General features: G+C 54.6%; 1 protein-coding gene and 1 pseudogene across 7 annotated transcripts in view; both read right to left on the bottom strand.

Moving 5' to 3' along the window:
• Positions 1-16474, bottom strand: part of MAGI3 (membrane associated guanylate kinase, WW and PDZ domain containing 3) — a 2362625-nt gene that overhangs the window by 317045 nt on the left and 2029106 nt on the right. The gene's annotated exons all lie outside the window — the stretch shown is intronic.
• Positions 590-2355, bottom strand: LOC146872011 (18S ribosomal RNA; annotated as a pseudogene).

A 16474-nucleotide genomic window follows, 5' to 3' on the forward strand; every position in this document is an offset into this window, starting at 1 on the left:
GGCGGCCCGAGCCTTACCAGCAGGCTGGCGATCAGCCCACCACCACCCTCGCATGGGTCGAAGGCGCAGGAAGGGAAGAGCCAGGCGGCTCCCCATCCCACACGCCTCTCACCAAGAGGAGCTGGGGTCCCCTCGCAGGCCCTCGGCCCCTTCTCTTCCAGGCCGCCCTGCCGCGCAAGAAGGGCCGCTCCTCGGTCGCCCGGAACCCAGTCAGGTCGGGCCGGGTCTCGGGACGCCTGTAGAGCCCAGCCAGCGCCAGGGCCTTTTCGAGGGAGGGGTGGTGCCAGCCAAGGGATGCTCTGCCATCCGGTCCCCCCCCCCTCACCGCTGTGGGAGGGGTCATGCCGGGTGAGCTTAGGTTCCGTCTCGGAGAGAGACAGGGGATGGGGGCCGCCCCCCATCCTCGGTCCCTTGCACGTCGGTCGGGCCTTCCCCGGGGGGAAGGCGCACACCGAAGTCCCGGTCCTCACCCAAGCGCCCCATGCGGCCGCGGACCGCTCCGCCGGCCCTGTGCCTACGGTGCGTGCTCGCAGGAGGCGGGCCGAGGGCTTTGGGCTGGCGCCGTCGTTCGCTCGGGCCGCTCCGCCGTTAATGATCCTTCCGCAAGTTCACCTACGGAAACCTTGTTACGACTTTTACTTCCTCTAGATAGTCAAGTTTGATCGTCTTCTCTGCACTCCGCCAAGGCCGTTGCCGACCCCGGCGGGGCCGATCCTAGGACCTCACTAAACCTTCCAATCGGTAGTAGCGACGGGTGGTGTGTACAAAGGGCAGGGACTTAATCAACGCGAGCTTAAGACCCGCACTTACTGAGAATTCCTTGTTCATGGGAAATAATTCCAATCCCCAATCCCTATCATGAACGGGGTTCAGCGGGTTACCCACACCTGTCGGCGAAGGGTAGACACACGCTGATTCGTTCAGTGTAGCGCGCGTGCAGCTCCGGACATCTAAGGGCATCACAGACCTGTTATTGCTCGATCTCGTGTGGCTGAACGCCACTTGTCCCTCTAAGAAGTTGGATTCCGACCACTGGGGGTCGGGTAACTAGTTAGCATGGAGGAGTCTCGTTCGTTATCGGAATTAACCAGACAAATCGTTCCACCTAATAAGAACGGCCATGCACCACCACCCACAGTTAGTTTCCCGTGTTGAGTCAAATTAAGCCGCAGGCTCCACTCCCGGCGGTGCCCTTCCGTCAATTCCTTTAAGTTTCAGCTTTGCAACCATACTCTCCCCGGAACCTAAAGACTTTGGTTTCCCGGAAGCTGCACGGCGGGTCATGGGAATAACTCCGCCGGATCGCTAGTCGGCATCGTTTATGTTCGGAACTACGACGGTATCTGATCGTCTTCGAACCTCCGACTTTCGTTCTTGATTAATGAAAACATTCTTGGCAAATGCTTTCGCTTTGGTTCATCTTGCGCCGGTCCATGAATTTCACCTCTAGCGGCACAATACGAATGCCCCTGGCTGTCCCTCTTAATCACGGCCCCAGTTCCGAAAACCAACAAAATAGAACCGGAGTCCTATTCCATTATTCCTAGCTGAAGTATTCAGGCGACCGGCCTGCTTTGAACACTCATTTTTTCAAAGTAAATGCTTCGGACCCCCAGGACACTCAGTCAAGAGCATCATGGGGGCGCAGAGAGGCAGGGGCTGAGACAGGCGGTAGCTCGCCTCGCGGCGGACCGCCAGCTCGATCCCAAGATCCAACTACGAGCTTTTTAACTGCAGCAACTTTAATATACGCTATTGGAGCTGGAATTACCGCGGCTGCTGGCACCAGACTTGCCCTTCAATGGATCCTCGTTAAAGGATTTAAAGTGTACTCATTCCAATTCCAGGGCCTCGAAAGAGTCCGGTATTGTTATTTTTCGTCACTACCTCCCCGAGTCGGGAGTGGGTAATTTGCACGCCTGCTGCCTTCCTTGGATGTGGTAGCCGTTTCGCAGGCTCCCTCTCCGGAATCGAACCCTGATTCCCTGTTACCCATGGTCACCCTGGTAGGCACAGAAAGTACCATCGAAAGTTGATAGGGCAGACATCCAAATGTATCGTCGCCGTCACGGGGACGTGCGATCGGCCCGAGGTTATCCAGAGTCACCAAAGCGGCCAGGCGAGCCCGGATTGGTCTTGGTCTGATAAATGGACGCATCCCGGGAGGTCAGCGTTCATCGACATGTATTAGCTCTAGAATTACCACAGTTATCCAAGTAACAGATGGAGCGATCAAAGGAACCATAACTGATTTATTGAGCCATTCGCAGTTTCACTGTACCTGCTGTGTGTACTTACACGTGCACGGCTTAATCTTTGAGACAAGCATATGCCACTGGCAGGACCAACCAGGTAGCCACACCTGCTGACAGGGTTCGGGGGGCTGCGTGCCCATCTCCCTGACCGGACAACCTTCGCGCACCCCTCCCTCTCGGGAGCCTGCTGGGGGAAAGGAGCCCACCCGCCTGGGTCGGGAGGGCTCACCGAAGGGGTGGAGAGAGGTGGCGGTCGCATGGGCACCGGCAGGCCCAGCCGTCTCCCCCGGGAGGGAGAGGCGGGCCAAGGCGCAGCCTGAGCGAGACGCAGGGGTGCTGGAGCCTGGCGGCGGCTGCATCCCTCGGAACAGTCATTCCGAGCTGCTGCGGAAATGTGCTGGGTGGAGAGGGGTGACGGCGTGGCGCACGGGACCTACGGACCTGCTGGGCAGCAGCGTCCGAGGGCCTGGCGCCACCCGACCCCTTCCGTTCGGTGTCAGACCACTGGGGGTCACGAGCTGCAGGGGCCGCTTGGTAGGGTGAAGGGCCTCCCGCCAGGCGGCAGGCCCTCGATGGTCTATGCGGAGAGGAAGCTCCTTGCTTGAAACAACAGCCGAGGCTGTCCAAGCAGTCCATTCCTAAACGGACCGAGAGTGTCCAATCGTCAGAGTACGGCCGGGGCATCCCCTGGCAGGCTGCCCTGCGCAGGGGGGGATGGCTGCTTCACATCCTTGCCTGCGAGCGGGCTCGAAGAAAAGGCCCATTGAGACGGGCCGAGAGGCAGGTGCACACCCAGGCCCCCGGGGGCCCCGGCGGGCGGGCCCAGGCGCTGCCTTCCCCCGTCTCGGGATCGCCGGACCTCACAGGAGGTCTGACCCAGCAAACCCGGAGAAAATGGACCATCGGGAAGGGGGCTTGAGAGGCAGGTGCGTACCCGGGCCCCTGGGGGCCCCGGCGGGCAGGCCCGTGTGCTGCCTTCCCCCGTCTCGGGATCGCCAGACCTCGCGGAGGTCTGACCCAGCAAACTGGGAGAAAGAGAACTATCGGGAAGGGGGCTGAGAGGCAGGTGTGCGTACCCGGGCCCCTTGGGGCCCCGCATCGGGAGGGCCCGGGTGCTGCCTTCCCCTGTCTCGGGATCCCCGGACCTCAGGGAGGTCTGACCCAGCAAACTCGGAGAGAAAGGACAATCGGGAAGGGGCTGAGAGGCAGGTGCGTACCTGGGCCCCTGGGGGCCCTGGCGGGCGGGCCCGGGTTCTGCCTTCCCCTGTTTCGGAATCGCCGGACCGCACGGAGGTCTGACTGACCCTCTCCCTGATAATCCAGAGGAAAATGACCCCCCTTTCTTGTAATCTGTGCACACGAGGTGACATAGTGGACCCAAGGCGCGAATGTACCCGACCTCCTGGAGCCCTCGCTGGGATCGGGGACCCTCATCGAGACTTCCAGGCAAGGCCGGCCATCTGGTCACCCCATTGGAAAGCATTGCGCGCGACCAGATGGCCGAGGGGACAGACGCGACCAGATGGCCGAGGGGACAGGCGCGACCAGATGGCCGAGGGGACAGGCGCGACCAGATGGCCGAGGGGACAGGCGCGACCAGATGGCCGGACTCGAAAGGAAAGCCATCTGGTCACTCTGTGCCCCAACAAAAGAGTGAGCGGGCACTGGGGCATGGGGGACCAGAGGCCCAGGAGCCCAGCTGGGCCCCAGCCATGGAGGCTGCGTGGGGGACCCGACGGGCCCTCCAACCCAGGGCCCGTGGATACCTTGACAAGCAGGGGAGGCCAGCACGGGACCGACAGACCCCTGTCCCAGGCCCTTAGCAGAGCGGCAGGCTTGAGGACGGGGCCCAGGGCCGGAGCACTCAACCCGGGGCCCGGCGGGGCCCCTGGACCCAGCCGAGGCTCCAAGGCCCGGAGGCTCAGGGGAAGCCTCCCCGGGCCCGCCGGCCCCGTCCCGGGCACCCTACCACATGGCAGGACCCAGAACCGAGCCCGGGGTGACAAGGCCGCCCTCCCCGGGGCCCTCAGGGGCCCGGCCGGAGCTCCTGAACCCAGCCAAGCAAGGGGAGGCTCCCCGGCCACAACGGAACCCCGTCCCGGGCCTTTGGCAGTGCCGCAGGCTGGGGCACGGGGCCCAGGGGCGGAGCCCCTGGACCCAGCCAGGGCTCCCAGGCCCTGAGGCGCAGGGGAAGCCTCCCCGGGCCCGCCAGACCCCGTCCAGGGCAACCTGCCACGCGGCAGGAACCAGGACGGAGCCCGCGGTAACTCGTTCGGGCACCCTGCCACGCAGCAGGGCCCGGGACGGAGCCTGGGGTGGGGAGGCTGCCCTCCCAGGGGCCCCTGGACCCAGCCCAACAGGGGGAGGCCTGCCGGATCTCATCCGGGGAGCCTGCCACACGGCAGGCCCCGAGACAGACCCAGGGCTGGGGCGGCATCCTGGCCTGTCCAGCTGCCGGCTGAGGACCGCTAGGCCGAGATGGGTCCCAGAGTACCCTGTCCCTAGTAATCCGGAGGAAGGCTACCCCCCTTTCTGGTAACCTGCGCGCTCAGAGTGACGGAGGGGACCCTAGGGGCGAACGCGCCCGGCCTCCTGGAGCCCTGGCTGGGATCCGGGAGGTAAAAGGACCCTCATCGGGACTTCCAGGCCGACCCGGCCATCTGGTCGCCTCATTGGAAAGCATTGCGCGCGACCAGATGGCCGAGGGAAAAGGTGCGACCAGATGGCCGGCACCTGAAAGGACTCCCGTCTGCCCGCCCCAAACCAAGCCATAGCGGTAGGGCTCCCGCCTGCCCACCCTCGCAGGGCTCGGGGGCTCTGCTTCCTGGGGGGCTCGGGGACCCCGGCTGGGCCTCAGGCACGGGGCGGACCACCGAAGCTCTCGGTCCCAGGCAAGGACTGCCCGGGACCCGTGGAGCCCGTCCCGGGTACATTGCCACGCCGCGGGCCAGAGGAGGGGGCCCCGGACGCCTGGGAAGATGTTGCCCGGGCATAACCCATCTGGTCCCCGGCAAAGAACCGCCAGCCCCGGAGGGGTGTTCCGGCATACCCTGCCCCTACTAATCCGGAGGAAGGCTACCCCCCTTTCTTGTAACCCGCGCGCTCGAGTGACGGAGGGGACCCTAGGCACGGACGTGCCCGACCTCCTGGAGCCCTGACTGGGATCCGGGAGGCAAATGAGCCCTCATCGGGACTTCCAGACCGGCCCAGCCATCTGGTCGCCCCATTGGAAAGCATTGCGCGCGACCAGATGGCCGGCACCTGAAAGGACTCCCATCTGTCCAACCCCGAGCCTTCGCGCTAGGGTTCCCACCTGCCCACGTAGGGCTCGGGGGCTCCGCTTACCGGGGGCTCGGGCACCCCGGCTGGGACTCAAGCCCGGGGAAGGACCACCGGGGCTCTCGGGCCCGGACGCCCGGGGGATGACTGCCCGAGAACCATGGAGCCCGTCCCTGGGATCCAGGAGGCAAATGAGCCCTCATCGGGACTTCCAGGCCAGCCCGGCCATCTGGTCGCCCCATTGGAAAGCATTGCGTGAGACCAGATGACCGGGACCGAAATGACGCCAATCTGCCCGGCCGAGCCTTCGCGATAGGGCTCCCGCCTGCCCTTGCAGGGCTCGAAGCATTAAATTATGCTTTTTTTTTTAAAAGTGGGATAGAGCGCAAACATACTCCTAGAGCTCTACATGTGCACCACTAATTTTGGGTTGCATCACGGGGTCCTTGTGCCCATAGTCATCTGTTGTATAGCATTATTCAAAATCGCTATTTTAGAAATGCTAAACTGGCCCATTGGAACAAATGGCATAGGATTTACAATTTCCTAATAGCAATTCCTGCTATGTAGGAATCGCTATTTGGAAATCGGATATTTTATACATATAATTTTGCATTTCCTAAATAGCAATTTCTAAGGAGTCGCTATTTAGGAAACAGAACATTGCCTTTTCGTACATCTGGCCCTAACTACACTTTCCGTTTGTCATGGACAATAGTGCTGTTATATATGGAGCAATAAGGTCTAGTAAACTGTAAACAAGTGAGGATTTTTATATCCACAACATTAACTGATTCAAGGTGCTCTCAGATTTGAAACTCTAATTGAAGCACAGTGAAGTAGAGCGATTTGCACAGGATCACATAGCTGGTACAAGTGGGTAGTCGGTATTTGCGCCCAGGCTTCCAACATTTTTAAATTAATCCACTGGAATAATATCTTCTACTGTCTTCCCTTTACCACCAAATAACAATGCTTATTTAATTATGTTGCGACTTAAATTAGTATGCCATATTCAATAAATGTTTGGCTCAACTCTTGTCCTGGCTCACCAGTCCCAAAGTATAAGGGCCGAGTCAGAGTTAAACATTCAGCTCGACCTTTCTCAGCTCTTCCACCTCTCATAAGAACAATAATTTTAATTCTTTAAATCACTATTGTGTAACATAAATCCATTATCCATTAAATTATTTTGTGCATAACACAGAAATTTAATAAAACATGCATTAACATTAATGGCTTTCTGTCTCGAAATAGCAATGTAAACAGAATGCTTATTCAGAAGTTGGAATTTCCCACTGGGAGAAAGGGTCCTTTTTGGCGTGATCACCCATATTTGTTTTGGATTGATGCCTCTGTTATTTTACTCTGTGTGCACTGGAATACTGGTAATCAGGCCCCAGGCTCTGACTCCTAAAATGTGGTACAAGTGGCCAACCCCTATTGGACAAGTTACTTACCTTCTGTAATGCCTTATCTGGTAAAGACATAATCTAGCTGCAGATTCCTTACCTTAGAATATCCCAGGCGTCAGGCTGGATCCGGAATGCTTTTTTGCTCGGGCAATACCCTTGAGCGCGGGTAGGTGGCGTCGGCCGGCTCCATGCAGCATCGTCGTCAGCGCCTATATAGGTGCCACCTTTGCATGCAGATGCAAGTTACTTTTCACAACTTTCCACGCCAGGAGCGCAGAGCCATGGAGTGCACGGACAGTGGTGTGTTTACAACAACCAGGGCCCTGAACAGGACTAGCCCTGACCATAAAAACCTGTCCGCAGGCCGGGGAGGATGGATGGGTAGGTAAGAAATCTGTGGCTAGATTATGTATCTACCAGATAGGGCGTTACTGAAGGTAAGTAACTTGTCAATCTGATAGAGATATCTAGCCACAGATTCCTTACCTTAGAATAGATACACAAGCAATACCATCTCTGGAGGATGGGACTGCGGGCAAGTTTAGACTAGGATAGAGCAGCCAAAAAGGCAGTCTCTACGGACTACACTGTGCTTAGTGAACGTGTGCAGTGATGCCCACGTTGCTGCCTGACAAATGTGAAGGACTGGAACACCACGTTGCAACGATGTGGTCGCAGTCTTCGCTCTGGTAGAATGAGCTCTTAAGCCTTCAGGAGGCAGTTTCTAGGCCACAAGATAGCACATTTTAATGCAGAGGATGACCCATCACAAGATAGTCGTCTTCTGCACTGCACAACCTTTCTTGGATCCAACGTACCCCCACGAAGAGTTGGCCTGCCACCCGAAACTCTTTAGTGTGGTCAATATAGAGCGAGACAGCTCTTTTTGGATCTAGTCGCTCCTCCTCTTTAGAGGGGTGCGGAGAAGCAAAGAAAGTGGGCAAGATGACTGACCACCCTACGTGGAATGGTGTTACCACATTAGGTAAGAAAGAGACCCTAATGCGTAGCACCAACTTATCAGGGAAGATGGTCAGGTAAGGAGGCTTGGATGACAAAGCCTGCAATTGGCCTACCCTCCAGGCAGAAGTTATTGCCACTAAAAAGGCTGTTTTGATGGAAAGCAGCCGGAGGGGGCAGTGGTGCAGAGGTACGAATGTAGCGCAAATCAGGAAGGTGATGATGAATGGGGCAGGTGGGAAATATGTACAAGGCCTTTTATAAAAAAATTTACAATAGGGAATTTTAATAAAAAGGGTTGGTCTGGCAGCCTCAAGACGGCAGACAAGGCCGAAAGGTTCCCTTTAAGAGTGCCCAGAGCAGAGCCCTGCTGGGCAAGGGTCAAAATAAAGATAAGGACTTGAGAGAGGGAAGCAGAAAGAGGATCAATAGACGTTACTGTACAATATTTAAAAAGGTTCTGCCACCCCGGCAGGCGTACATGGTCTTGGTAGAGGGACGACAAGACAAAGGTATCCTTGGCAGAGGGACACCTGGCTGACAAAATCACATCACAGACTTCGGGAGAAATCTCGAATGCTGTCAACTGCCGCCGCTCAATCTCCACGCAAGAAGGTGCAGAGTTGACAGGTTCAGGTGGAAGACCCTTCCCTGCTGTTGCGTCAGAAGATCCTCCCGAAGGGGCAGCTTGATCAGTGGATCGATGCTCAGTTGGAGAAGCTCAGGATACCAGACTATGTGCCCAGTTCGAATCCACAAGAATGACTTGAGCCTGGTCACTCCTGATCTTCTTGAGCAACCCGGACAGGAGTAGCATTGGCGGAAAGGCGGACAGGAGGCCTGAGCTCCACTCGAGACAAAAAGCTTCGCTGAGCGAGTGCCGCATTGAAAACTCCAATGCGCAAACTTCTGACATTGAGCGTTCTCGGCGGAGGTGAGCAGATCTAAACAAGGCTCTCCCCACTTCTGAAAGAGACCTTGTGCCACCTCCAGATGGAGACTTTATTCGTGATCTGCCAGGTGTTGATGGCTTAGTTCGTCCACCATGGTGTTTAAGGAACCTGGCAGGTGTTGAACCACCAGGGATATGCTCTGCTGTTCCAGTCATGTCCAGAGACGCAGGGCCTCTTGACAAGGAGACCAGGAACCTACCGACCCTGTTTGTTGCAATAGCACATTGTGGTGGTATTGTTCGTGAGCACCTAAACCAGCTTTCCCTTGATGGAGGGGAGAAAAGCTTTCCATGCAACTTGATGTGGAGTCCGCATTCTTCTGGAGACCAGTGTCCTCTGATCTCAACCTCTCCCAGATGGCCGCCCCATGCCAGGAGTGACGCCCTGTCACTACTATGTGATCTGGTTGGGGAAGGGAGTGGGGTCTGCCTCTGACCCAATCACGGTTGGTCATCCACCACTGCAGATCCTGTGCAGGTCCCTCTGAGATCTGCACTATGTCGAAGAGATTCCCCTGATGCTGAGCCCACTGGAACTTCAGGTCCCACTGCAGAGCCTGCATATGCCATCTGGCATGTGTCACTAGCAGGATGCAGGAGGCCATTAGGTCCAGTAGTTTCAGAGTCAGTCTCACCGAGATACAGGATAGAGGCTGAAACATTGCTATCATAGCCTGAATATTCTGGACTTGCTGCTTGAGAGTATAGGCCTGAAACTGCACTGCGTCCAGAACAGCTCAGATGAAAGGGAGAGTCTGAAAGGGAGTCAGGTATGACTTTGGCACGTTGATAGAGAACCCCAGCAAAAGCAGGAGATACGTCATAGTCTGGAGGAGAGAGAGGACAGTCTGGGGCGAGCTCACCTTCAACAGCCAATCTTCGATATAGGGGGAAGACAGGCATCCCTGATCTGCACAGATGAGCTGCGACCACAGCCATCACCTTGGTGAACACCCAAAAGGATCTGGTAAGGCCAAAGGGGAGCACTGTGAACTGACAGTGCTCGTGGCCTAGCATGAGGAAAGCGCCGATGGGCAGGCAGGACGGATATGAGAAAATAGGCGTCCTGCAAGTTCAACGCTACCATACAGACTTCGGGGCCTAGGCCAGCCAAGACCTGAGCCAGAGTGAGCATTTTGAACTTTTTCTTTTTGAGGAAGTAACTGAGGGCTTGCAGATCTAAGAATAAGACAAAGGTCCTTGTCATTTTCTTGGACCAGAATGTAGCGGGCAAAGCAACCCCAGCCTACTTCTGGCACCAGAACCCCCTCTATGGCTCCTTTGGCCAAGAGAGTCCTGTCCTCCATCAGCTGGTCGTAAGTTGGAGGCATGGAGGAAGGTGTAGTCTGTAAGAGGAGGGCGTAGGCCGTTCGGACTATCTGAAGAACCCACTTGTCCGATGTGATGTTTTACCAGTGGTGGAGGTGATGACTGATTCTGCCACCAACCGGCCGCCCATGATATTGAAGGGCTAAACTAGGAAGGTTTAGAGGCTGCAAGGGGAGGAGTGGACTGACTGGACCTCTTGCCGCCTTACACACGGGGTTGAAAAGAGCCGTGCAGAGGTTGCAGAACTTGCGCGATCTTCTGGGTGGGACATGGCTGGTGCAGCTGGGACATAAAGCAGTCAAGGGACGTGTGGGTACTGAGAGGCCCAAGGACTTGGTCATAACCCGCAAGCCCTTAAAGCACTCCAGGGCCATGTCTGCCTTGTCGCAGAAGACATGGGTGCCATCAAAGGGCATGTCCATAAGGGATGCATGGATATCCCCAGAAAAGTAAGAAGTTCTGAACCAGGCGTGGCGTCAAAAGGCCACCATCTATGACATTATTCTGCCCAGTGAGTCAGTGGTGTCAAGCCCATAGTGAATGGTGAGCTTTGCTGCATCTCTCCCATCTGATACCGCTTGGGAGAGAATGGCTCGAGCCTCCTCCGGGACCTGTGAGGCATCAGCGCAACAGTTTCTCACAAGGAGTGGGCGTAAAGGCCCAAAAGGCATGCAGTGTTTATCAGCCGCAATGCAAGGCTAGCGGAAGAAAAGAAAAAAAATCTTCTTTCCCCAAATATCCAGCCTCTTGGAACCCCTGTACAGGGGTGCTGAGGGAAACGCACCCAATGAGGTAGAGGACTGAACCACCGGGGACAGGGTGGTTGGTGAGGAATTTCAAGTCGCCTGGTGCAGGGTGATGACGGCGGGCAACTGTTCTATTCACAGGAGGCCCCATGCTGGGCTCAGACCAGGTTCCCAGAAGGACATCAGTTAAGGTTTTGTTGAAAGGCAGGAGGGGTTCCGAGGAGGAGACACCCAGCTGTAGGACCTTTGTCAAGATGTTCTTTTTTTTAATTTTATTTTATGCATTTCCAGAAACATACAACATATGCGTATTAAACGCAACAACAAAGCCCCCGTGTGATTACATTGATTTTACAGTATACCATTGTACAAACATATGCATTGCGAAACACCTTTATACGCTTTAGAACAATATCCTCTAGGACGGTCCTGTGTCCACTGTGACATCCTGGGGCCTAGTCAGCAAATGAGCCGTAAATGGAGACCAAACATCCTTAGGTCTAGATGGTGCTGGAAGTTCTTCGGCATAGCATGACAGTTGATCTCTGCAGAACACCATGTCTTGTAACCAGTTTTTAAAATTAGGTGCATTTTTACTGTCCCATGACTGCGCCACTTTTCTCTTGACCAGTAATAATGCGATCAGCAGCAGACGTCTGTTCTCTGGTTTCAAGCGCTTCACCAACCCCAGCAAACAAATCTGTGGGGTGTAATCCATCTCTTCCAACATCATAGTGGTTAATTCTTGTGTTACCAATACCCAGAAGTCGTTAACCCTGTCACAACTCCATGCGAGATGAATGAAAGCTGCCACCTGTGCCCCGCACCCTTTGCATCTAGCTGTCTCTCTCAAGCCATACCTGAGGGGGAGAATAATATAACTTGTGTATGTATTTAAAATGAATTATGCATAGATTGCAATTAGCCGTCAGTCGTCTGGTCACAGAGCAGCTGAACTCCCATTCCTCATCGTTAAGTGTATTGCCCAGTGCCTTTTCCCACCTCCCCGTGCCTTGCTAGAAATAGGTGCATGGTCTGATTGAATAGCTTTGTACAGTCGGGTGACTAATTTACACCGCAATGGGCTTGCCAACAAAGTTTGGAGAGGGCTCAAAGTCACTGGTTCTGTGAGGTGCCTGTCATTAAAGGCCTTAAGAGCCTCACGTAACCTGTAATATGTAACTATTGATATTGATGGACCGGGATGGTGGTCACGTATCGCCTCCTTCAAAACAAAGGTACCGTCCGGGTAAGCGTCGCCCATTGTAACTATACCCATATCCGCCAGTATTTCCAACACCCGTTTGTCTTGCGTCACCGAAATGTTAGGATGGTGTGCTAATGGGAGAGCCGGGGCATATACAGGATGTCTTTCAGCACTTTTCGCCATAGCACACCATGCCTGTGCCATGCAGTCCACAGTACACATGTCCTTAAATGGGTAGTTTGTACTTGCCTTAGAAAGTAATGCCACTAGGTGATCAGGAGCCATGTCGTCTGCCTCCACCGCTACGTGTGGGAGAAAAGGTGGGGGAAAAAAACAGTAGTGTGCAAATTGGGCCTGGGCACATAAATAATACATGTACAAATCCAGCGCTGCAAACCCCCCCCCCTCCCCCTCCCCCTCCCCCCACCTTACGTATACGGCCTTGTGAGAATGCTCCAGCTACTCCTGGATTGCCTGCCTGCCCAGACCAGATGTATTAGTATCGAGCACAGCCGATCGAAAAAAGTCCTCGTCAATTTGATAGGAACATTAGTGAAGAGATACAGGAATCTGGGGAGAATGACCATTTTTATTACTGCTATTCTATCAGCCAGGGACAGAGGCAGGCCAATCCATCTGTTCACCTGTTCCTCCGTTGAGGACAGTGCTCTTCCAAAGTTTTCTTTCAAAACTATCTCGGTGTCATGATGCGCCCACAACCCCAGATACTTTACAGGTTCCATCGACCAACTCGAGCGGGTACTCCAGTTGAAATTGCATCGTACTAGTAGTTAGCGGGAAAACAGCTGACTTTCCCCAGTTAATTCTGAGCCCCAATAAACGTTCATATTTGATGTACTCCCAAATTAACAAATGCAGATTCTCCTGTGGATTTCGTATATATAAAACCATATCATCCGCATACATGGAAATTATAAGTGGGCGCTGACTGAACTGTAGCGCCTCTCTCGTGTATCTCTGTCGCACAACACAGGCCAATGGCTCCATCACAATAGCAAATAAAATAGGGGGAGACCGGGAACCCCTGTCTGGTCCCTTTATGTATTTTAAAAGGTTTAGAGTGACAATTATTTATTCGCACCATCGCTACCGGTGCAGTATAACGGATCTCTATCCATTGTAGGAATGGGAACGTATCGAACATATACCCCTATCTGACAGAATCAAAAGCCTTAGCTGCATCAAGCAGCACTGTGGCACCTTTATGATCCGGGTCCAGTTGGTGTAAAACCACAAACAGAGTACGCAAATTATGAGACGTAGACCGGGATGGCACAAAGCCTGATTGGTCCGGGAGGACCAAAGTAGGTGATGCGGTCGCAGTTTATTAGCTATAATTTTTGCAATTATTTTTGTGTCGATATTTAACAATGAAAGTGGGCGGTACGACTCACAATTATCTGTACGCTTCCCTGGTTTTAGCAAAGAGACACTTAACGCTTTCCTAAGCGAGGGAGGGAGCAAACATTTATCGTAGGCTTCGCTATACATATTCAACAAATTCGGAGCCAGCAAATCCACGAACTCCTTATAGAATTCTCCAGGCAGCCCGTCTATGCCGGCTGCCTTACCGCACGCTAATGTTCGTATGGCCTCCTTCACATCCTCTATCGTGAGGGGTTGCATCAGGTACTCCCTTTGAGCATTTGAGAGCCATGCTAGCGCAATTTCCTAAATAAAAACCCTGATCTCCTCACGGTCTTCTTTTTCCCCAGGGCCATATAAGGTGGCGTTATAATCCCTAAAGCATTCAACCATATCGGGTGTATTGTGGTACTTAGCTCCGTTCGGTCCCTCTATTTCGGTGACATAGTCCTGAGTCCTCACCCCTTTTATCTTAGCTGCCAATGTGCGACCCAGGCAACCACTCTCTCCATACGCCCTAGCCTTCCAGCGCCTGGACATATGTTTTAGTTCCTGATCTGCCGTATCATTATATTCAGCACTAATGTCCTGATCTCTGCCAGCTTGTTTATATTCAATGTGCTTGCGTACTCCTTTTCATGACGCGCTAGCTCGTTCTCGATGTGTTTCATATGTGACCGCAATGCCTTTAGCACCCCTGCCTGAAGCCCTATGCAGATTCCCCTGATGGTAGCCATAAAAGCTTCCCAAAGAGAGCCCACGTTCTCTACTGTACCTACGTTCTCAAAGAACAATTTGATAGCCTGATGTACTCCTTCCCTGAATACAAGATTTAGGAGCGTAGACGGCTGCAATCGCCACTGAAATGGTTGATAATGTCTAGTCGGGATATTGATGTCCAACGCAACCGGAGAGTGATCCGAGGGCATTCGTGGCATATGCCTGACCCCATTAACCCACGGAACCATTGGCGCCGAGAGAAGCCAGTAATCCAGCCTGGATCATGACTTATGGACTGCAGACATGAACGTACCCTCTCTTGTGCTCGGGTGTCTGTCCCTCCAAATATCCCTCATGTTATATGTACGCATAATATCGTGAATCACTTGTGCTGATCGCCTTCCCTGCCGTGAAGTGGTGGCGCTTCTATTCATCTCTGGGTCCAAATATGTTTTCTTGCCACCCCACCCCCATATCACCAACTCTGGTTGCAACTGAAATATCTTATTTGTAAGGCGTTGATAGAAGTCGGGATCAACAACATTGGGGCCATAGGTGTTGATAATTGGGAGTACTGTTCCCACCAAATTCCCCTGTACCAGTGTGAAGCGCCCTAGGTGATCTGATTCTGTTTAAATCAGCATAAATGGTGTCCCCCTTTTCACAAGAATCATTACCCCTGTGGCGTAGTTGGAATCAATCGATCAATCAATCACTGCATTTGTAAAGCGCGCTACATACCCGAGGGGTCTCAAGGCGCTGGGGAGGGGCGGGCCGCTACTGATCGAAGAGCCAGGTCTTGAGGAGTCTTCTGAAGGCCAGCAGGTCCTGGGTCTGTCGTAGGATGGTGGGGAGAGTGTTCCAGGTCTTGGCGGCGAGGTATGAGAAGGATCTGCCGCCGACTGTGATTTTCCGGATGCGGGGGACTGTGGCGAGGGCGAGGTTGGCTGAGCGGAGGCTACGGGTATGGGTGTGGAAGCTGAGTCGGTTGTTGAGGTAAGTGGGTCCGGTGTTGTGTAGTGCTTTGTGTGCGTGGATGAGGAGTTTGAAGGCGATCCTTTTGTTGACGGGGAGCCAGTGCAGGCCTCTCAGGTGGGGTGTGATGTGCCTGCGGCGGGGGACGTCGAGGATGAGTCGGGCCGAGGCGTTCTGGATTCGTTGGAGTCGTCTCAGGAGCTTGTTTGTTGTTCCTGAGTAGAGGGCGTTCCCGTAGTCGAGTCTGTTGGTGATGAGGGCCTGGGTGACAGTTTTTCTTGTGTCGAAGGGGATCCATTTGAAGATCCTGTGGAGCATACGGAGGGTGTTGAAGCAGGACGCGGAGACGGCGTTGACTTGCCTGGTCATGGAGAGAGTGGAGTCGAGGATGACCCCCAGGTTGCGTGTGTGGTCCGTGGGTTCCGGGGCTGTGCCTAGCGATGTGGGCCACCAAGAGTCGTCCCAGGCTGATTGGGTGGGTCCGAGAATGAGGACCTCCGTCATGTCTGAGTTCAGCTTCAGTCTGCTGTCCTTCATCCAGTCGGCTACGGCCTTCATTCCTCTGTGGAGGTTGGCTTTGGCGGTGTGGGGGTCTTCGGTGAGGGATATGATCAGCTGGGTGTCGTCGGCGTAGGAGATGATGTTGAGGTTGTGTTGTCGTGCGACGTGGGTGAGAGGTGCCATGTAGATATTGAACAGCGTCGGGCTGAGGGAGGATCCCTGTGGGACGCCGCAGATCTCAGTGGTTTTGGAGCGGAAGGGTGGGAGGCGGACGCTCTGGGTTCTGCCGGAGAGGAAGGATGTGGTCCAGGCCAGGGCCTTCTCTTGTATACCGGCGTCATGGAGGCGTGTTGATAGGGTGCGGTGGCAGACCGTGTCAAAGGCTGCAGATAGGTCCAGGAGGATGAGGGCGGCTGTTTCTCCTTTGTCCATCAGGGTCCTGATGTCGTCAGTGGCGGCGATGAGGGTGGTCTCGGTGCTGTGGTTGCTGCGAAAACCGGATTGGGAAGGGTCCAGGATGTTGTTGTCTTCGAGGTAACGGGTCAGCTGTTTGTTGACAATCTTCTCAGTCACTTTTGCCGGGAATGGGAGCAGGGAGATGGGCCGGAAGTTCTTGAGGTCCTTGGGGTCCGCCTTGGGCTTCTTCAGAAGGGCGTTGATCTCGGCGTGCTTCCAGCTTTCTGGGAAGGTTGCTGTCTCGAAGGAACAGTTGATTGTTTTCCGGAGGTGGGGCGTGATGGTTGTGCTGG

This window comes from Triturus cristatus, chromosome 1_1 (assembly GCF_964204655.1).
Source record: "Triturus cristatus chromosome 1_1, aTriCri1.1, whole genome shotgun sequence".
Classification (NCBI taxonomy): domain Eukaryota; kingdom Metazoa; phylum Chordata; class Amphibia; order Caudata; family Salamandridae; genus Triturus; species Triturus cristatus.